Consider the following 24,118-nt stretch of genomic DNA (forward strand, 5'->3'; position numbering starts at 1 on the left):
TGAATTATGGTATTCAAGTCACAAGACACAAGATGACTATAGACCATTTAAAGTCTATTTCAATTTTTATTTATATTTATAAATATATATTTATATTTATATTTAACCAAGATTAAACTACACATATCCATGTTTGGAAGTAATAGTTTCTCCACATAGATACACATCTACAACAAACTAGACCTTTTAATAGAGCTCTGGCACACATCATTTTACCCAAATGACCAATCTTAATTTTATCAATAATGTTATAGCTGACACAGTGTAAATTTGGATGTAAAGACTGTGAAAACACTTTTCCTCTTTGCAACAAAATTAATAACAATAAAGTTGTTCATAAAATGAAAAGATCCTTTGAATGCAAGGTGCATGGATAAGTCCTTCAAGCATGAGTCCCCCCTTGTTTGATAGGGCTATTCCTACCGGGGTAAAAATCATATGAATGTAAGGAGTGTGGGCAAGCCTTTTCTAATATCAGAAAATTTGTTCTGTGGAGAAACCCTTTAAATGTTGTAACGATCTTTTAACTGTATTTCCTTAGGACTGTTTCTTTATTAGTCAAGGGCTACCTCCTGTGGCAGGCTGAGGAGGCAGCATTCAAGTGTCTGCATTAGAACAGAGCATGAATCTGAGGGCACGCACACACACACACACACACACACACACACACACACACACACACACAAAACTAGGCCTTCAGCTGTGTCTGAAGGTATGGTCAGGTAATGCAGGAACCACATGAGATGATGAGATTCAAAGAAACTACACACTGAAGGGCCTGACTTGTATGCTCACAGGTGTCTGTGATGAAAAAAACAGAAACAACTGGCCCAGGGACCAATCTCCATGAAGTAGGAGGCCTACTGACTCTGTTTGTGGCTGACAGGACATTATGATTTCTTAGGTCCCTAAGCTGGAAGGTAAATGAACTCTTTTGGCTTCTAGAAGACTAACATTGACTGAGTCATTATATAGATTTGTTGGAGAACATCTGTGCTTTTACAGAAAAATTCAAAACAGCAAGTTTATGTACTTCATATTTTTTCTTTACTTGAAAATAGCCTTTATTTACCCACATATCAAGCTCTTTGTAATTATTATTCAGCTATGCAAATATCAAAGGAATACTTGGTCTAAAATGTTGATAGTCAGGTGCTGTCTTCATGCAAACATGGTGAAAGTATTGCACATTTGTAAGCAGTTTCAGGAGAGTAAGCGGTTAGAGAAGAAGGATGATGTCACTAATACTGACTTGGGATGGATCTATTTCACCTCTATTCATTATTTATATATTTTTTTCAACCGAGATAACATTCTAGCAATTACAGTTAAACTCCATTGACTTCAACTCAGGAACGCAAGTTAAAATAGCTGGCTTTTACTTAATGCAGGGGGAGAGAGTGGCCTGCCAGCAGCTGTGGGAAGCAATGGAAGATAATATGTCAACCCTGCAGTTTGGAGTTGGATCTGTTCCCAGATCTCACTCATCTGCTTTGTGACCTTGGGTAATTTGTTTAACCTCTGTACACAACAATTTTCACAGCCACAAAACAAGATTGATGACATTACTGTGCAAAGAAAAAAACTTTGGGACACTTAAAGCTGCCGCTCCCTAGTGTTGGACTACTAAGGTAAGTGGTCTTATAACAAGAGATAGGAGATGAAAGGAAGTTCTTGGAGATAGTGGACATATTTGCGACCTTAACGACTGTGGTGACAGTTTCATGATGCATGCATAAGTCTATATGAGGAGGGATGGAGATGGGGCAGAGAGAGACCCCAGAAACTACAAGGACATGATAACTAACTGAAGAAGAATGGTTTTGGGAGGTCTAGCACTCTCAATTATGGGTTACAGCCAGCTCTGCCTTCAGGAAAGCATTGGATAATTTCCTTCCACATATCATGTGCACATAATATTTTTGGAAAGTTTTTCAAACACTTGATTCTCTATGGGAGAAAATGAAATTTTATATGATGGAAAGAAACGACCTGAAAATATCATGTTGACCCTATTTGTCATACATGTATTAGGCTGACATCACCAACTATGAAAAAGACTCATAATTCTAGAATCCCAGGACTCCACTTAAATATTTGAAGATAAGAACTGGCCAGATAAGCAGTGTATAAAAGTAAATTAATACGTAATGAACAGATTTGGTAAGCTCTCAATTTGGGGTTGCAAAATAATATGAATAAGAATCATCAATTTGTAGACTAAAAATATTCCAGAAAAATTAAAGCTAGGACCTAAGGTGAATGGGATGAAAATTCTCTTGAAGCAAGAGATTGGTGAGTATCAAAAATTAAATTATGTATCTGAAATATTATAAATATTCAAACTACAAAACAATCAAAACTATGCAAAAATAGTTTACTATCTAAAAACTGTTAACCAAAATGATGTGACATGTATAACAGGAAAAGATGTCAGGGACTTTCTGTGTGAAACCTGTGGTGAAACCCAACAGCGTGAAATGGTATGCCCTGGGTCTTAAATTGTGAAACATAAAACTTGTAAACTCATCACTTCAGTACTATTTTTTGGGGGGAAATCCATAGATTTGGAGGCTCCCTATGGTGGTTGAATAAAATGTAATTTTGCATTAGCCATACACAGTTTTAAATATAATAAAGACAATTGAAATGAATCCCCCTACTCTATTTTCTTTTTCAGGAGGTGATAGCAATGAGGACAACTGTGGTGACCATAGAGAGACAGACATGATGGAACCTGTTCAACTCTGTCTCAATATTACCATAAACAGAGGAGGTGACCGAAAACAACCTGAAAAGGAAAAAAAAGGAAGATAAATTAGTTAAAGCAAAACACTTTTAAAATGGACAAAATTCTAGAAAAAAAATTGAGAAAACCATTCTGAGGCTCACAAACAAGACAAAACCTGTGGCCTCAAGAACAATGAAGAGACTGACATTTTACATGACTGTAATGAATATGTTGTACAGTGTGTTTGTTATTTATATCACGTCTTCTGTTACTGTGGAACAATGATAGACTTTATTTAAAGAGAAATCATCCCATGAGGGTTTCTTTAATGGGAATATTTATATATACATGTTTCTTTTAAAATTAACAAAAACTCATTCTCATAAAAGTATGGCTTTGGCTTCCAGTCTGCGCCAGCACCAGGTCACCTTGGGCACGGAGTCGGCAGACACCTCCAAGGTCCCCAGAGGACTCTCCATGGGGGTCTTAGGACCTCTGGTGAGTGGAACACAACTTCTATTCCAATGCAATCGAGAGGGACCTGAGACAGCATTTATTAGGGAAGCAGAAAACCCAGCCTAACCAGGGACACAAGTCCCTTCCGGTCAGCTCCAGCACTGGGTAAGCTTGGGAGCAGAGTCAGCAGACACCCCCAAGGTCCCTAGAGGACTCTCCATACGAACATTCCTCTGGTGAGTGGAACACAACTTCTGCCAGGAGGCAGGTTTGAACTGTGTACCTTCTCTGCAAGAGGAGAGCTTGCCTGCAGAGAGTGCTTTCACCACTGAAACTCAGGAGAGAGCTAGTCTCCCAGGTCTGCTGATAGAGGCTAACAGAATCATGAGAGGAACAATCTCTAACCAGAGACAACTATAACAACTAACTCCAGAGAATACCAGATGGCGAAAGGCAAATGTAAGAATCTTACTAACAGAAACCAAGACCACTCACCATCATCAGAATGCAGAACTCCCAACTCACCCAGTCCTGGGCAACCCAACACACCCAAAAACCTAGACCTGGGTTTAAAAGCATATCTCATGGTGATGGTAGAAGACATCAAGAAGGACTTTAATAACTCACTTAAAGAAATACAGGAGAACACTTCTAAAGAGTTATAAATCCTTAAAGAAAAACAGGAAAACACAACCAAACAGGTGATGGAAATGAACAAAACCATATTAGACCTAAAAAGGGAAGTAGACACAATAAAGAAAACCCAAAGTGAGGCAACGCTGGAGATAGAAACCCTAGGAAAGAAATCTAGAACCATAGATGCGAGCATCAGCAACAGAATACAAGAGATGGAAGAGAGAATCTCAGGTGCAGAACGACATATCAATCAAAGAAAATGCAAAATGCAAAAAGATCCTAAGTCAAAACATCCAGGAAATCCAGGACACAATGAGAAGACCAAACCTACAGATAATAGGAGTAGATGAGAATGAAGATTTAAAAAAAAAAAAGGAGCCAGTAAATATCTTCAACAAAATAATAGAAGAAAACTTCCCAAACCTAAAGAAAGAGATGCCCATGAACATATAAGAAGCCTCCAGAACTCCAAATAGACTGGACCAGAAAAGAAATTACTCCACATAATAATCAGAACAACAAATGCACTAAACAAAGATAGAATATTAAAAGCAGTAAGGGAAAAAGGTCAAGTAACATATAAAGGCAGGCCTATCAGAATTACACCAGACTTTTCACCAGAGACTATGAAAGCCAGAAGATCCTGGACAAATGTTATACAGACACTAAGAGAACACAAATGTTAGCCCAGGCTACTATACCCGGCCAAACTCTCAATTACCATATATGGAGAAACCAAAGTATTCCATGACAAAACCAAATTCACACATTATCTTTCCACGAATCCAGCCCTTCAAAGGATAATAACAGAAAATAACCAATACAAGGACAGAAACCATGCCCTAGAAAAAGCAAGAAAGTAATCCTTCAACAAACACATATATAATATATAAACAGGACCCAACTTAGTGCTGCTTATAGGAAACCCACCTCAAGGAAAAAGATAGACACAACCTCAGACAAAAAGGCTGGAAAACAATTTTCCAAGCAAATGGTACGAAGAAATAAGCTGGAATAGCCATTCCAATATCGAATAAAATTGACTTCCCACCCAAACTTATAAAGAAGACAAGGAGGGGTACTTCATACTCATAAAAGGTAAAATCTTCCAAGATGAACTCTCAATTCTTAATGTCTATGCTCCAAATACAAGGGCATCCACATTTATAAAAGTAACTATAGTAAAGCTCAAAGCTCACGTTGCACCTCACACAATAAGAGTGGGAGACTTCAACACCCCACTCTCACCAATGGACAGATCCTGGAAACATAAACTAAACAGAGACACAGTGAACCTAACAGAAGTTATGAAACAAATGGATTTAACAGATATCTACAGAACATTTTATCCAAGACAAAAGGATATACCTTCTTCTCAGCACCTCATGGCACCTTCTCCCAAATTGAACATATAATTGGTAAAAATAAAATAAAATAAAATAAAATAAAATAAAATAAAAAAGCCTCAACAGGTACAAATATATTGAAATTATCCAATTCATCCTATCAGATAACCAGGGACTAAGGCTGATTTTCAATAACAACATAAATAATAGAAGGCCAACATACATGTGGAAGCTGAACAATAATCTACTCAATGATAACTTGGTCAAGAAAGGAAGAAAGAAAGAAATTAAAGACTTTTTGGAGTTTAATGAAAATGAAGACACAACATACCTAAACTTATGGGAAGTAATGAAAGCAGTCTTAAGAAGAAAACTCATAGCTCTGAGTGCTACAAAAACAAACAAACAAACAAACAAACCAACAAAAACCTAGAAAGAGTATATACAAGCAGCTTGGCAGCACACCTAAAAACTCTATTACAAAAGGAAGCAAATTCACCAAAGAAGAGCAGACAGCAGGAAATAATCAAACTCAGGGCTGAAATAAACCAAGTGGAAACAAAAAGAACTATTCAAAGAATCAACCAAACCAGGAGCTGGTTCTGTGAGAAAATCAACATGATAGATAAACCCTTAGACAGACTAACTAGAGGGCACAGGGACAGTATCCTAATTAACAAAATCAACAATGAAAAGGGAAACAAAAACAGAACCTGAGGAAATCCAAAGCATCATCAGATCCTACTACAAAAGGCTATACTCAACAAAACTGGAAAAACTGAATGAAATGGAGAAATTACTAGACAGATACCAGGTACAAAAGTTAAATCAGGATCAGAATAATGACCCAAACAGTCCCATATACCCTAAAGAAACAGAAGCAGTCATTAATAGTCTTCCAACCAAAAAAAGCGCAGGACATGATGGGTTATGGACAGAATTGTATCAGACCTTCAAAGAAGACCTAATTCCAATTCTCCTCAAACAATTACATGAAATAGAAACAGAAGGTACTCTGCCCAATTCATTCTATGAAGCCACAATTACTCTGATACCTGAACCACATAAAGACCCATAAAGAAAGAGAACTTCAGACCAATTTCGCTTATGAATATCGATGCAAAAATACTCAATAATATTCTCACTAACTGAATCCAAGAACACATCAAAACCATCATGCATCGTGATCGAGTAGGCCATTCCAGGGATGCAGGGATGGTTTAATATATAGAAATCCATCAACGTAGTCCACTATATAAAGAAACAAAGAAAAAAACACATGATCATCTCCTTAGATGCTGAAAAAGCACTTGAAAAAATCCAACACCCATTCATGATAAAAGTCTTGGAAAGATCAGGAATTCAAGGCCAATACCTAAACATGATAAAAGCAATATACAGCAAACCAATGGCCAACATCAAAGTAAATGGTGGGAAGCGGGAAGCAATCCCACTAAAATCAGTTACTAGACAAGGCTGCCCACTTTCTCTCTACCTTTTCTATATAGTTCTTGAAGTCCTAGCCAGAGCAATTAGACAACAAGAAGGAGATCAAGGGAATACAAATTGGAAAGGAAGAAGTCAAAATATCACTACTTGCAGATGATATGATAGTATATATAAGTGATCCTAAAAATTCCACCAGAGAACTCCTAAACCTGATAAACAGCTTCAGTGCAGTAGCTGGGTATAAAATTAATTCAAACAAATCTGTGGCCTTTCTCTAGACAAAGGATAAACAGCCTGAGAAAGAAATTAGGGAAACAGCACCCTTCACAATAGTCACAAACAATATAAAATACCTTGGCGTGACTCTAACTAAGGAAGTGAAAGATCTTTATCATAAGAACTTCTACTCTCTGTAGAAAGAAATCAAAGAATATCTCAGAAGATGGAAAGATCTCCCATGCTCATGGATTGGCAGGATTAATATAGTAAAAATGTCTACCTTGCCAAAAGCAATCTACAGATTCAATGCAATCCCCATCAAAATTCCAACTCAACTCTTCAATGAATTACAAAGGGCAATTTGCAAATTCAACTGGAATAACAAAAAACCTAGGATAGCAAAAACTCTACTCAATGATAAAAGACCCACTGGTGAAATAACCATGCCTGACCTAAAGCTGTACTATACAGTAATTGTGCTTAAAAACTGCATGGTACCGGTACAATGACAGACAGGTAGATCAATGGAATAGAATTAAAGACCCAGAAATGAACCAACACACCTATGTCACTTGTTCTTTGACAAGGGAGCTAAAACCTTCCAGTGGAAAAGGACAGCATTTTTAACAAATGGTGCTGGCATAGCTGGTGGTTATCATGTAGAATAATGTAAATTGATACATTTTTATCTACTTGTATTAAGGTCAAATCTAAGTGGATCAAGGAACTCCACATAAAACCAGAGACACTGAAACTTATAGAGGAGAAAGTAGGGAAAGTCCTCCAAGATGTGGGCACAGGGGAAAAATTTCTGAACAGATAGCAATGGTTTGTGCTGAAAGATCGATAATTGATAAATGGGACCTCATAAAAGTGCAAAGCTTCTGTAAGGCAAAAGACACTGTCAATAAGAAAAAAAGGCCACCAACAGATTGAGAAAGTATCTTTCTCAATCCTAAATCAGATAGGGGACTAATATCCAATATATATAAAGAATTCAAGAAGATGGACTCCAGAAAATCAAATAACCCCATTAAAAAAACGGGGTGCAGAGCTAAACAAAGAATTCTCACCTGAGGAATACCAAATGGCTGAGAAGCACCTGAAAAAATGTTCAACATCACTAATCATCAGGGAAATGCAAATCAAAACAACCTCACACCAGTCAGAATGGCTAAGATCAAAAATTCATGGGACAGCAGATGCTGGCAAGGATGTGGAGAAAGAGGAACACTCCTCCATTGTTGCTGGGATTGCAAGCTGGTACAATCACTCTGAAAATGAGTCTGGTGGTTCCTCAGAAAATTGGACATATTAATACCGGAAGATCCAGCAATTCCTCTCCTGGACAGATACACAGAAGATATTCCAACTTATAATTAGGACACATGCTCCACTATGTTCATTGCAGCCTTATTTATAATAGGCAGAATCTGGAAACAACCCAGATGTCCCTCAACAAAGGAATGGATACAGAAAATGTGGTACATTTACACAATGGAGTACTTCTCAGCAATTAAAAACAATGAATTCATGAAATTCTTAGGCAAATGGATGCATCTGGAGGTTATCATCCTGAGTGAAGTAACCCAATCACAAAAGAACACACATGACATTCACTCACTGATAAGCGGTTATTAGCCCAGAAACTTAGAATATCCAAGATACAATTTGCAAAACACATGAAACTCAAGAATAGTGAAGACCAAAGTGTGGCTACTTTGCTCCTTCTTAGAATGGGGAACAAAATACCCATGGAAGGAGGTACACAGACAAAGTTTAGAGCTGAGAGGGAAGGAAGGACCATCCAAAAACTATGCCACCCAGGGGATCCATCCCATATACAACCACCAAAACCAGACACTACTTCTCTGCTTATGCCAGCAAGATTTTGTTGACAGGACCCTGATATAGCTGTCTCTTGTGAGGCTATGCCAGTGCCTGGCAAATACAGATGTGGATGCTCATAGTCATCTATTGGATGGAAAACAGGGCCCCTAATGAAGGAGCTAGAAAACAGCCAAGTAGCTAAAGGGTTCTGCAACCCTATAGGAGGAACAACAGTATGATCCAACTAGTATCCCCCAAGAGCTGTGCCTCTAGTTGCATATGTAGCAGAGGATGGCCTACTTGGCCTCCGTGAGAGGAGAGGCCCTTGGTCTTGGGAAGATCATATGCCCCAGTACAGGGGAATGACAGGGCCAGGAAGCAGGTGTGGGTGGGTTGGGGAGCAAGGTGGAGGGAGGGTAAGGTTGCTTTGGGGATTTCATTTGAAATGTAAATGAAGAAAATATCTAATAAGAAAGTGAAAAAATAAAGAAAAAAAAGAAAGGAAAAGAAATAGTCCATCACATTGCTGTGGTAAGGAGAAAGTTCTGAGAATAAACCAAAGCCATACTTTAAAAAAAATATTAGGTATTTTCCTCCTTTACATCTCCAATGCTATCCGAAAAGTCCCCCATACACTCTGCCCCCCCCCCCACTCCCCTACCCACCAACTCCCACTTCTTGGACCTAGAGTTCCCCTGTACTGAGGCATATAAAGTTTGCATGACCAATGGGTTTCTCCTTCCATTGATAGCCGACTAGGCCATCTTCTGTTATATATACAGCTAGAGACATGAGCTCCGGGGGTACTGGTTAGTTCATATTGTTGTTCCACCTACAGGGTTGCAGATCCCTTTAGCTACTTGGGTACTTTCTCTAGCTCCTCCTTTGGGGGTCCTATAATCATTCCAATAGCTGACTGTGAGCATCAACTTCTGTGTTTGCTAGGCCCCGGCATAGTCTCACAAGAGACAGCTAAATCAGGGTCCTTAAGCAAAATCTTGCTAGGGTATGCAATGATGTCACTGTTTGTAGGCTGATTGTGGGATGGATCCCCGGATATGGCAGTCTCTAGATGGTCCATCCTTTTGTCTCAGCTCCAAACGTTGTCTCTGTAACTCCTTCCATGGGTGTTTTGTTCCCAATTCTAAGAAGGGTCACAGTGTCCACACTTTGGTCTTCGTTCTTCTTGAGTTTCATGTGTTTCACAAATTGTATCTTATATCTTGGGTATTCTAAGTTTCGGGGCTAATATCCAATTATCAGGGAGTACATATCATATGAGTTCTTTTGTGATTGGGTTACCTCACTCAGGATGATGCCCTCCAGGTCCATCCATTTGCCTAGAAATTTCATAAATTCATTCTTTTTAATAGCTGAGTAGTACTCCATTGTGTAAATGTACCATTTACTGTATCCATTCCTCTGTTGAGGGGCACCTGGGTTCTTTCCATCTTCTGGCTATTATAAAAAAGGCTGCTATGAAAATAGAGGAGCATGTGTCTTTCTTACCAGTTAGAACATATTCTGGATATATGCCCAGGATAGGTATTGCAGGATTCTCTGGTAGTATTATGTCCAATTTTTTGAGGAACCACCAGACTGATTTCCAGAGTGGTTGTACAAGCTTGCAATCCCACCAACAATGGAGGAGTGTTGCTCTTTCTCCACATCCTCACCAGCTGCTGTCACCTGAATTTTTGAACTTAGCCATTGTTACTGGTGTGAGGTGGAATCTCAGGGTTGTTTTGATTTGCATTTCCCTGATGTTTAAGGATGCTGAACAGTTTTTCATATGCTTCTCAGCCATTTGGTATTCCTAAGGTTAGAATTCTTTGTTTAGCTCTGAGCCCCATTTTTTAATGGGGTTATTTGATTTTCTGGAGTCCACATTCTTGAGTTCTTTATATATATATATATATATATATATATATATATATATATATATATTGGCTATTAGTCCCCAATGTGATTTAGGATAGGTAAAGATCCTGTCCCAATCTGTTGGTGGTCTTTTTGTCTTGTTGAGAATATCTTTTGCCTTACATAATCTTTGCAATATTATGAGGTCCCATTTGTCAATTCTCCATCTTACAGCACAAGCCATTGCTGGTCTATTCAGGAATTTTTCCCCTGTGCCCATATCTTCGAGGCTTTTCCCCGCTTTCTCCTCTATAAGTTTCACTGCCTCTGGTTTTAAGTGGAGTTCCTTGATCTACTTAGATTTAACCTTAGTACAAGGAGATAGGAATGTATCAATTTGCATTCTTCTACATGATAACCTCCAGTTGTACCAGCACCATTTGTTGAAAATGCTGTCTTTTTTTCCATTGGATGGTTTTAGCTCCCTTGTCAAAGATCAAGTGATCATAGGTGTGTGGGTTCATTTCTGAGTCCTCAATTCTTTTCAATTGGTCTACTTGTTTGTCACTATACCAGTACCATGCAGTTTTTATCACAATTGCTCTGTAGTACAGCTTTCGGTCAGGCATGGTGATTCCACCAGAGGTTCTTTTATCATTGAGAATATTTTTTGCTATCCTAGGTTTTTTTTGTTATTCCAGATGAATTTGCAGATTGGTCTTTCTAATTTGTTGAAGAATTTTGTTGGAATTTTGATGGGGATTGCATTGAACCTGTAGATTGCTTTTGGCAAGATAGCCATTTTTACTATATTGATCCTGCCAATCCATGAGCATGGGAGATCTTTCCATCTTCTGAGATCTTCTTTAATTTCTTTCTTCAGAGACTTGAAGTTCTTATCTTACAGATCTTTCACTTTCTTAGAGTCATGCCAAGGTATTTTATAATATTTGTGACTATTGAGAAGGGTGTTGTTTCCCTCATTTCTTTATCAGCCTGTTTATCCTTTGTGTAGAGAAAGGCCATTGATTTGTTTGAGTTAAGATGCTCACAGTCAGATATTGGATGGATCACAGGGCCCCCATTGGAGGAGCTAGAGAAAGAATCCAAGGAGCTAAAGAGATCTGCAACCCTGTAGGTGCAACAACATTATGACTAACCAGTACCCCGGAGCTCTTGGCTCTAGCTGCATATGTATCAAAAGATGGCCTAGTCGGCCATCACTGGAAAGAGAGGCCCATTGGACACGCAAACTTTATATGCCCAAGTACAGGGGAACGCCAGGGCCAAAAAGTGGGAATGGGTGGGTACAGAAGTGGGGGGGGGGCATGGGGGACTTTTGGGATAGCATTGGAAATGTAATTGAGGAAAATATGTAATAATAAATATTTAAAAAATTTATATCCAGCTACTTCACTGAAGCTGTTTATCAGGTTTAAGAGTTCTCTGGTGGAATTTTTGGGTCACATATATATATACCATCATACCATCTGCAAAAAGTGATATTTTGACTTCTTCCTTTCCAATTTGTATCTCCTTGATCTCCTTTTGTTGTTAAATTGCTCTGGCTAGGACTTCAAGTACAATGTTGAATAGGTAAGGAGAAAGTGGGCAGCCTTGTCTAGTCCCTGATTTTAGTGGGATTGCTTCCAGCTTCCCACCATTTACTTTGATGTTGGCTATTGGTTTGCTGTAAATTTCTTTTATCATGTTTAGGTATTGGCCTTGAATTCCTGATCTTTCCAAGACTTTTATCATAAATGGGTGTTGGATATGTCAAATGCTTTCTCCAGGTCTAAGGAGATGATCATGTGGTTTCTGTCTTTGAGTTTATTTATACAATGGATTACGTTGATGGATTTCCATATATTAAACCATCCCTGAATTCCTGGAATAAAACCTATTTGGTTAGGATGGATGATTGTTTTAATGTGTCCTTCGATTCGGTTAGCGAGAATTTTATTGAGTAATTTTGCATTGATATTCATAGGGGAAATTGGTCTGAAGTTCTGTATCTTTGTTGGATCTTTATGTGGGTTAGGCATCAGTGTAATTGTGGCTTCATAGAATGAATTGGGTAGGGTTCCTTCTGCTTCTATTTTGTGGAATAGTTTGGGCAGAACTGGAATTAGATCTTTGAAGATCTGATAGAACTCTGCACTAAACCCGTCTGGTCTTGGGCTTTTTTTTTTTTTTTTTTTTTGGTTGGGAGACTATTAATGACTGCTTCTATTTCTTTAGGGGATTTAGGACTCTTTAGATCTTTGACCTGATCCTGATTTAACTTTGGTACCTGGTATCTGTCTAGAAGTTTGTCCATTTCATCCAGGTTTTCCAGTTTTGTTGAGTATAGCCTTTTGTAGAAGGATCTGATTGTCTTTTGGATTTCTTCAGGATCTGTTGCTATGTCTCCCCTTTCATTTCTGAGTTTGTTAATTAGGATGTTGTCCCTGTGCCCTATAGTGAGTATGGCTAAGGGTTTATCTATCTTGTTGATTTTCTCAAAGAACCAGCATCTTGTTTGCTTGATTCTTTGAATAGTTCTTCTTGTTTCCACTTGGTTTATTTCCCTCCCGAATTTCATTATTTCCTGCTGTCTACTCCTTTTGGCTGAATTTGCTTCCTTTTGTTCTAGAGCTTTTAGGTGTGTTGTCAAGCTGCTAGTGTGTGCTCTCTCTAGTTTCTTTTTGGAGGCACTCAGAGCTATGAGTTTTCCTCTTAGAAATGCTTTCATTGTGTACCATAAGTTTGGGTATGTTGTGGCTTCATTTTCATTAAACTCTAAAAAGTCTTTAATTTCTTTCTTTATTCCTTCCTTGACAAAGGTATCATTGAGAAGAGTGTTGTTTAGTTTTCACGTGAATGTTGGATTTCTATTATTTATGTTGTTATTGAAGATCACCCTTAGTCCATTGTGGTCTGATAGGATGCTTGGGACAATTCAATATTTTTGTATCTGTTGAGGCCTGTTTTGTGACCAATTATATGGTCAGTTTTGGAGAAGGTACCACGAGGTGCTGAGAAGAAGGTATATCCTTTTGTTTTAGGATAAAATGTTCTGTAGATATCTGTTAAGTCCATTTGTTTCATCACTTCTGTTAGTTTCACTATGTCCCTGTTCAGTTTCTGTTTCCACGATCTGTCCCTTGATGAAAGTGGTGTTTTGAAGTCTCCCACTATTATTGTGTGAGGTGCAATGTGTGCTTTGAGCTTTACTAAAGAGTCTTTAATGAATGTGACTGCCCTTGCATTTGGAGCATAGATATTCAGAATTGAGAGTTCCTCTTGGAAGATTTTACCTTTGATGAGTATGAAGTGTCCCTCCTTGTCTTTTTTGATAACTTTGGGTTGGAAGTTGATTTTATTAGATATTAGAATAGCTACTCGAGCTTGTTTCTTTAGACCATTTGCTTGGAAAATTGTTTTCCAGCCTTTCATCCTGAGGTAGTGTCTGTCTTTTTCCATGAGATGGGTTTCCTGTAAGCAGCAAAATATTGGGTCCTTTTTTTGTAGCCAGTCTATTAGTCTATGTCTTTTTATCGGGAAATTGAGTCCATAGATATTAAGGAAAAGTAATTGTTGCTTCCTGTTATTTTTTGTTGTTAGAGTTGGGATTCTGTTCTGTGGCTGTCTTCTTTTAGTTTTGTTGAAGGATTACTTTCTTTCTTTTTCTAGGACATCATTCTTGTGTTGGTGTTTTCCCTTTATTACCCTTTGAAGGGTTGGATTCATGGAAAGTTATTATATGAATTTGGTTTTGTCATGGAATACTTTGGTTGTTCCATGTATGGTAATTGAGAGTTTTGCTGGGTATAGTACCTTGGCTGTCATTTGTATTCTCTTAGGGTTTGTATAACATCTGTCCAGACTCTTCTGGCTTTCAGTGTCTCTGGTGAGAAGTCTGGTGTAATTCTAATAGGCTTGCCTTTATATGTTACTTGACCTTTTTCCCTTACTGCTTTTAATATTCTATCTTTATTTAGTGCATTTGTTGTTTTGTTTATTTTGTGGCAGGAGAATGGATGGTTTTGGTTAGGACCTTTTTGTATTTTGCATTTTCTTTGATTGTTGTGCCCATGTTATCTGTGGAATCTTCTGCACCTGAAATTCTCTCTTCCATCTCTTGTATTCTGTTGCTGATCCTCCCATCTATGCTTTCTGATTTCTTTCCTAGGCTTCTATCTGCACAGTTGTCTCCCTTTGGGGTATTCTAGAAAAGGCAGTGTCCTCAAAGCAGATTTTCTAAGACAGTGGATCTCATTTTCAGAAATTCTTCACCATTATGGAGTCTAGTACTTCTTCCCAGCACTCACCAAATGCTTCAAAGATCCTGTTCATTCACTAGATTAACTCAGGGACACCATAAAGAAGATGAACACATGTATTTCCTCTGTTCTTCATCGAAATCAATTTTTATTGCTATACATTAATAACTATAATCTTTCAAAAGGGAACATTTTCTTTCTTAAGCAAACTAAACTAAATTTCTAACTAGAAACTAGATTCAAACTAATAGATTTGTAGGATAAACTTTCAGAATTTGAGTATTCTCAGAAATTACCATATTGTGAAAAGAAAATACAATTATCCTGAATTCTACCATCATGTATATTTATACAAAGGTGTCTGCTTATGTATTCATAGCCAGGGCTATTTTAAAGACAAACAGAAAAGTGGAGCTTGACCCAATAACCAAGTCATGTAAACTGGCTTCCTTTTTCTTTAGAATGATCCCCTAGCTATTAAGTGAGTGGTGTGATAAAAGCCTTCACAAGTATTTATTGTCTATTTATTACATAATCTGGGGTGAGATACTGAAAGTTGTCAAGCTTTAAGGAGGCAGCCATCAGATAACATGAATGAACCCTCCAAGAAGTTATCTTCGTATTTTTGACCTCCTATATGTTTCCACAAGGCAACTTTAGAGCCATTTCCCAAGAGAGGAAAATGCAGTCTCTGATCAGCTTTAAGACATGATTTAGATTAGACATGGGTGGAAGATGAGAAGGAAAAACAAAAAGGGAAGTGAAGGGAAAGCAACCAGAGTAAGTCTGTTTTACATAGTCACAAGCACATTTCACAATAAAATTCATATTTCTTGTTCTCTCTGCCAATAATACTCAGGGATTGATATTTAGCAGAGCATATTTGGGGTAAAACTTCATAATACAATATCTATGAATGGATCTCTTAAAAGACAGGAGTACCTCTGTGTGCTTTCATTTTTTTATCCATTAATTTATTTATTTATTCACTTTGTATCTCAGTTTTCTGTATTTTTTCTAATATATGCACTATAAATGTGCATGCATCGATACAGATGTTATGACATTTATACAGCATGTACATATATCAATTATTAGTGTATATATATATATATATATATTCCAATTATACAATTGTACATTCTTTCATGTGTGTATAATGACCTATTGATACCTGTAACTAGATATCTATTCTGTCTGCATATACTATTCATCTAAGAAGCATAAAATATACCCAAGCTGGAGAGATGTCTCAGTGGTTAAGAGTACTTGCTCTTCGTGCAGAAGACCTGGGCCTGGTTGCCATTACCCAAGCTGGAGAGATGTCTTCGTGGTTAAGAGCACTTGTTCTTCATACAGGGGACCTGGGTCTGGTTGCCATTACTCACTCAGGAGGCTCACAAGTACTTAGTACTCCGGTTCCTGGCAAACACACACAGGCATGAACATACACACATACTCTCACAGACATCTGTGGATTGACTTCTCTCCAAACATCTTTTTTTCCTCTCATGTCCCCAACCCTACCCTGCCTTTGTTGCCCAGCTTTGCAGTGGAGGAGACATCACCATTCCTCTCATTCTTTAATACCCAGATTAATGGAGCAGGAGTAATGGTGGCAAAAAAAATGTATCAAGAGATAAGGGTACCAAATATCAGCCTGGCCACCTAAGACTCTAGTGATTAATTTCGTTGGTTTTAGTCTGTGATGAGAGTATAAGCCAAAGGGTGTATTTCTGCCATATTTTTCTCTACCCCAATATGAGCTGTGGAGAGATTCATGTAATCAAGTGAAACATCTGTATTTAACTGAATCTGGTCTTGTTTTCTTTAGGGCCCTGCCAGGATTACTGTATGCTAGCATCATGTATTCATGTAATGATGCCAGGGAGGATATACCACTAGCCCAAGCTCTAGATTGCCTTCTCTTTATACAGGTCATGATCATTTGCAATTTAAAAAAAAAATAAGAGGCTGATTCCTATCCTCTATCTTACCTAGTTTTACAGAATTAGTGGTTGTCCACTAGAACTTGAAGGCTTTCTGGATTCCAGTTCCATGTGTCTGACTCCAGAGAACACATGTAGCTTGTCAGTCTCTTCCATTATATATCCAGACCTTACAAAGGAGTCCTACCCCAAGGCTTGTCTCTCCAGGACCATCAAGGACCCACCTGGAGGGGCATGGATAGTATTACTTGGTATTCGTAACTTCAGAACAAGGAATAAGCTATAATATGTCAGTTATTTCTATTGCCCTGTGTTGGTCTTCTACTGAGTCAGTATTGACAGCAATGTCAGTGTCTCTACACCTGATTCTGACTCATGCTTTAGCACAATCTCATCAGGCTCAACTCCAAAGCCCTAGGTGAAATGTGTATGCTCAAGGATATAACTCCAAGTCTATTCCACAAATACAAAACAAAGCATAAAACAAAACCATTGAAACCAAATGTGAGAAAAATATCCTATAAATCATGAGCTCTATGCCTTCTCCTGCAACAAGTCTGTGCCTGAGTCTCCAGACTGTTGTTGAATTCCTTCTAGATGTAGGTGCCAGAAGTCATTCCCCTCAGGGCTACTGTCCTGCATGCTTGCTAAATCGGCACCACTGGATCCCTTTCAGGTTTTAGCACTAAAAGTGTCCTCTAGACCCATTACTCAAGATGACCCTAAGGCTTATTGAGGTACAGCTAAGATAGCCAAGAACTGTGGAAGACTGTAGATAGCAGAGTCCTGAGGCCATGACACCAGAGAACAAGTCTACAGACTGCACTGAGGCATGTATTCCAGAGTAATTTTGCCCTTCTAGATCATTGGGGCTCTGACAGTTTAAGGCAGCCTTGAAGATCTCTGAACTGCATACAACATCACCCTTCATCCTTGTTTCCTTTTAATTATAAATTATATAATTATAAATTATATAATTATAAAATACCTAAGTTATTTTCTTCTCTCTCAGTTTAAATCACTTACAAGAAGGCCATGGTTTTTTTTACTATTCTGCTTAGAAATCTCTTCCACTAATTGTTCCAGGTCTTAAGCACTTCCTTCCACAAAGCCTTCACACATGGGAATGATTCAGCCAAGTTCTATGCTACTTTATAAAGACAGTGGCTTTTACAGAAATTTCCAATACCTGCTCCCCATTTCTGGATGATGACATTAGAATAGGTGTCATTGTTCATATTTCTCTCAACATTACATAATTTCTAAGGAAATTTAGTCTTTCCCTATGGCTGTCCTCTTTGTCTAAGACATTGCCAGAATTTTCTTTAAAATGACATTATGTAAATATAGACCTTTTCTATTTTTAAAAAATTATTTTGTTAATCATTTCACATATCATTTCAACCCCTCCACCATAAATTCCTCCCATGTATCCTTTAACATTTCAAACTTATGACATTTTCTCTATAATTATTATTATTACATACATACATACATACAGAAGCACACACATACACATGTACATGCATACACACATACACACAAAGAGATACTAATGAGCTGATTATGCACTTGCACCTATGGCTGACCACTTGAAATTGGATAGGTTATCAGGAAACCCATCCATGGAAAAGACTGATTTTCCTTGTCTTAGATGAAGCCATTGATTGTATTTCCCCATCTAGGTATGATGGAAAATTGTGAAATTTTACCTGAGCATGTTGACATTGTAGACCAGTACAGCCATTATGCTGATCTTGCTCAGGTGGCCATGTTGTTGAGAGTCCATGGGTACAGTTTCCCTGTCATGACTACAAGACACTGTCTAGCAGAAGACACCCTGGTCCTCTGGCTAATGCCATCATTTTATCCCCTCTTCCCCCATTCTGTGATGGACATAATTGAATACAGCCAAAGAGTGTACTTTCCAGTAACCAAAAGATCTGACTATACTCTGTTCTAGAGAACCTGGCCTCATGATGACAAACCTCCTCTTGTAATGATGAAATGAATCTGTTCATGAGTACAGAGTCTCATGGCCTGATCACCTCGTTAAGAGTTCTCCTCTCAACACTATTGAATTAGTAGTTAATGTTTAAATGCTGAGAACTATAAGAGGTCATTCAAAACTTCAGCTCCTGCAGAGGCCATGGAATCTGATACCCTATTCTGGCTTCTTTGGCAATATGCATGCTTGTGGTTCACATAAGCACTCACATGTGTGAATGCACACATACACACTCATCAATAACAATAATAAACCTTTGTAAAAGTTCAAATTTTAAATATTAGGAAATATAATACCATATTTCTCAGTGTGTCCATGGGTGACAAGATTATCCTTCAAAACTGCTGATCTACCAATTCCATTGTATGACAATGTATGACACTTTAACATGATACCTTAAATGCATTTTTTTTTTTGCTGTTTTGTTTTGTTATGAGACATAGTCTCACTATGTAGACCTGACTAGCCTGGAACACTGTGTACACCAAGCTGGCATCAAACTCAGAGATCTGTCTGCTTCTGCTTTCCAAGTTCTGGGATTAAAGGCTGGTGCCAGCACTCCAAGCACCTTAGTGTATCCATGCTATTATATTACTATTCCCTCTAAACTACTAGTTAAATGTGTTATTTCCATTTGCTGATCCTCACATATGGGAAGTGATGAATCAAGCAAATTCTTCAATATTGCATTCAAGGTAGAAGTGTTTGCTAAGGAAAAGAGAGCAAATGAGCTGGAAGGGAGGGATTGCTTTCATGACTAGCTTTGCAAGGTTAGCTTATGTGCAGAAGGCCTATTCATTCCTTTTATCTGTTTTATCTACAGAAGTAAAATGATGCTGTGACATCAGTGTCACCCAGAGTCTGTTCTATCTAACAACTTATTTTTCACCTGTAATACTTTATAGATAACACTAAACATGCTGGATTCAAAATGGCTGCTGATATGTTGCACATTATGACTGTCTTGTAAAAATGTAATACTCTATTGTGAGAGAATGGTGCTGAATATACTTGAGTAAATAATCTTGACATGAATATGGTCTGGGGCACTTACTTCTCATGGGAAATTCCTCATGAGAAGAGAGTCATATTGTCATTCAGACATAAAGTGCCCACAGATGTTTTGCTCATTGAAGTTATGTGAAAGAGAAAAAATCAGGGACTTCTTGTGAAAACCATCTATTGTGTCTTCTCAGAAACTGAGACATGTATCATAGATAAAAATCCAGAAGGATTGCAATGGAGACAGAAATGCTGTCTAGTTCTAAAACTAGTAAGTGCTGCCAACAATAGATTACAAATTTTGGCATGAGTTATCAATTATAGTAAGTAGAGACATTGTGAAAGAAGTATTAAGAGATACACAATCTCCTTCTCTGAAAATATCTAGGTACCAATGAAGAGAAGCAAGGTCTTTCAAGTCTCAAAACAGGTGGGTCACTAGGGAACCGGGTAGAATGGCAACCTTGAGAAAGATGGATCTTTGCCATGGACTATCTCTGCCCCAGGCTATGTAAACTGAAAATCTGGACAGCCTCTCCTTTGCACTCTTGAGCATTGTCATCAGTGTCTGTTCAATAGACCTACTCTTTTTAATATCATTGTTAATACATTTTAATACTATAAATTAGATTGATAGGTTTCACTCTAGGTCTCACCCCTTCTTTCCTTCCTCCTTCCTTTCCTCCTTTTGTGTTCCTCTTCTCTCTGTGTCTCTCTCTTCCTCCCTCTTTTGTCTCTCTTCCTCTTTTTCTCTCTCCCTTTCTCTTCTGAGACAAGGTTTCATTTTGTGGATAAAATTAGGGATCTCTGTGTAGTCCAGCTTGTCCCAGGATTGTGTCCACACAGGATTAGGAGTTTGTGTCAACACACATAGATCCATGTTTCTTTAAAGATATTCTCCGACTTGATAGTGGCAAAGGTATTATCATGGTCTAGGGTGAGAAAATTTCATAAACATATACAACTCGATTGTGCAACTTGCAGAAGGAGAAAACTCAGGTCACCACATGAATAGCATCTAGTCCCTAGTCTCGGGGCATTTGTTCTGCTTGGGTTTTTACCTCACTAGTTTACATAGGCGAATAATCTAGGATCAATCCAGGACAAACAATCACTGCATAGCCTGCCAACTTACTCATTCTAGAACTCACACAATACATTAAAACTTAAATATCCTACATTTTCTATCTCACAATCACATACCGGGCAGAAAGAGGCAAAAATAGAGATTGTCATGGCCACATCCCTTCCATACATCCCCCAGGTACAGCATAACTGATTTTATATTTAACTTTGAGGACTGCAATCAAACCAAGAAACCAAAAAGAGAACCATAGACAACCTATTTATCCTACTAAAGGAATAAAATGGGTTGTTTCACTGTCTTTATTCTAAGAGGAATAGAAGTTCATTAAAGTTTGGAAGAAATCACAACATACAAATCAGACAGCATATTCTATGAAAAAGTATGTTCTTCAAGGAATGGAAGAAAAAAATTAAATAAAAGCCACAGCGTTGAGAGAATTATAAATCTATGAGATAAAAACTATTACTTAGGGAATTCCTTTCTTCTTCAAGTTCTCTATGAGTTAATGTCTTGACATAAGTTATCTTCTTTTTCTCTGTTTATACATTTGAAAATCTTTTCAGATACGTGTTTCAAGAATCAAACCATTGCACAGCAAATTAACAATAAAAGAAAGCCTAGGCAAAGCCATCATTTAACACTACAATGTCAGAGGAAAGTGCAGACTACAAAGGAGAGCTCAAGTCATTGGGCAGAGAGAAAAGGGGGAAGATATCTCATAAAGTTAGCATAAGCCTAAAGCAAAACTTGACCAAAATGGTATAAAAGAAATCAAAATTATTTTTATTTAGGGCATTGAAATAAAGCATTCTTCTAACTCATTGTAATACTCTAAACCTGGACATATATACGCCAGTGGACATAACCAGACTCCATCTACCTTGGCCGGAAAATTCTTGTGTGCATCATTCTTATGTGACCCAGAATGTCCTGGCACAAATACACAGTATGTTTGCTAAGTTGATAGACTTTAAAATGGAAGAATCGCACCCTCCCCCAACCCCCGCTCCAATCTTTGGTTTTTCTTTCTGTCCATATACGAACAGAAACTACAAAAGGGACTTTCACATCATGTCCATAAACACCCACACTCTTATTCCTTCATAAAACATTTCTGAATAAAAGGTTTCATAGTTGAGACATTATTTCATCAATGAAAAAGTTACACTAATTTATAATCATTTTTCTATAACCCTAATCTACAAATTTGGTTCAGAAACAAGTAGATTTGTTTTTAAACAAAGTTTAGCTTTGCTTACACAAATTAAACAAATTTGAGCTTTGCTGAATATGGCTTCACCATCACTATTAATTATTGATGCAATGATGAACAAATTTATGAAGTGCAAACATTTATAGAAAAAGAGTGCAGAACAAACCAAAGTATAATCAGGGGAGTTTAACTGGTGAAAGGGGTAGTAACTGCTGGAGGCTTCAGAAGCAGAGGCAGGGAGCAGGCAGTCAGGACCTCAGAATTAGTGTGTTTTTCACTAGCCCTAGAGGGATGAGTAGGTTGGAGGTGACATTGCTAGAAAGACGCCTTTATACCCACTCAGCATTCCTTGTGCATGATGATCAGTTCACCCATGATCCTGGATGGCAGTTCTCAGAACTGCCTCTCTCTCTCTCTCTCTCTCTCTCTCTCTCTCTCTCTCTCTCTCTCTCTCTCTCTCTCTCTCTCTCTCTCTCTCCCCTCTCTCTCTCTCTCTCTCTCTCTCTCTCTCTCTCTCTCTCTCTCTCTCTCTCTCTCTCTCTCTCTCTCTCTCTCTCTCTCTCTCCTCTCTCTCTCTCTCTCCCTCCCTCCCTCCCTCTCTCCCTTCTTCCCTCCCTCCTTCCTCCCCCTCTCTCTCCTGCTACCTCTGACACATCCCCATCTTTCTGATGTCACTCTCTGCTGGGATTTCCTACTTTGTTAGGAAATTTGAAGTGATATGAAGCCACTCTTCCTGGGACTGACCATGATATATGCCCACAGCAACTTCCCTATATAACCCAACTTAATTCACCAATTACAAATTTTAAAAGTTAATTTTATAGTTTCTACAATTTGCAAAAGCACTTTCTCCAGCTTTACAACAAACCATCAAGATGGTCTTCACTTGAGTAGTAACTTCTTTCATTCTATTCTATTCTATTCTATTCTATTCTATTCTGTTCTGTTCTGTTCTGTTCTGTTCTGTTCTGTTCTGTTCTATTCTATTCTATTCTATTCTATTCTATTCTATTCTATTCTATTCTATTCTATTCTATTCTATACTGTTGATGTCTTCCAGTAACTGTGATGAGATGGGTTCTCATAGCTGCAGCCTCCTATAAGCCAAGCATCTTTGACAGCATATCTTCTCTCTTTCAAATATCGACAGGCTACATGTCACTCTTGTCTGATTTTACAGAGAGACTATCAGTATCAACTTTGCAGAATAATTTTTCTTTCTTTGATTCTCTCTCTCCTTCTTCCACCCCAGCCCCTCCCCTTTCTCCTTATATAGTTGCTTCAAGCCCCTGTTGCTACTTTTTCCCCTTTCTTCTTCTTCTCCTTCTACCTGACCAGCATGCTCACTGGGAACGTGTAGGTAGGAGTTTAGAGCACAGCCTGAATTCACACAGGGAGGTAGGCAGCCTTGTCTTTAGTCAACAACCTTTAATGTATCATTTGCCATCTCTATATCTCAGTTTCTTCGGAAATAAGAATAACAAAACATCCTTCAGCGTGAACAGTCATGGAAATTGTATATACTTCCTTACTCCTAGTCTGAGTTTATTCTCCACCAAGTTAAACTTAGACTTGTGTTTTGCATTCCTTTGTCCAGTAAGACATATAAGATATACCCTGAGCCTCAGTTTCACTATGCCCTGTGTTCTCTTGTTCTTCCTCCTTCAAATCCTGCTGTGAAATGGACATCTCTATAATATTGACTGTGCACGAGAAAACTACAGTTAATGCCTTAAGAAAACTTAAGGGAAAATATTGTCAACATAAAAGTCTATAATCAAAAACACATTGCAAACAAGTGGGAAAAGGATAAAAAGATTTTAAGGAACTTCTCAAAATATAAATCAGTATGTCTTGGTGTAACACTAGGAATTCATAACAAACTTGTGAGTAAGAATAAATGAAATAAAGGAAAATTCATGAAAGTACCTCTAAGCAATTAAAAACAGAATTATCAGAGAAAACAAGAACTCAGGCAACTAAGTCCAACACACACACACACACACACACACACAACGTCTCTGAAGATAATCTCAATGCCTTTGGATATTAAAGTACTCAATACTT

General features: G+C 38.0%; 1 protein-coding gene across 4 annotated transcripts in view; it reads right to left on the reverse strand.

Annotated features, from left to right (window-relative positions):
* The window catches only part of LOC115030595 (uncharacterized), a 74,902-nt gene continuing 50,784 nt past the window's right edge, over window positions 1-24,118 (reverse strand). For 3 of the 4 annotated variants that reach the window (XR_015046795.1, XR_015046794.1, XR_003836178.2), the window contains 2 exons: window positions 16,790-16,965; window positions 13,384-16,214 (listed from right to left, as the gene is read on the reverse strand). The gene's annotated coding sequence lies outside the window, so the exon portion shown is untranslated. Of the gene's footprint in view, window positions 2,792-13,383; window positions 16,215-16,789; window positions 16,966-24,118 lie in introns of those variants that run through there. The other variant, XR_003836179.2, reaches the window with a different exon arrangement.

This window comes from Mus caroli, unplaced genomic scaffold, assembly GCF_978045245.1.
Source record: "Mus caroli unplaced genomic scaffold, Mus_caroli_1 scaffold_3, whole genome shotgun sequence".
In the NCBI taxonomy this organism is placed as follows: Eukaryota; Metazoa; Chordata; class Mammalia; order Rodentia; family Muridae; genus Mus; species Mus caroli.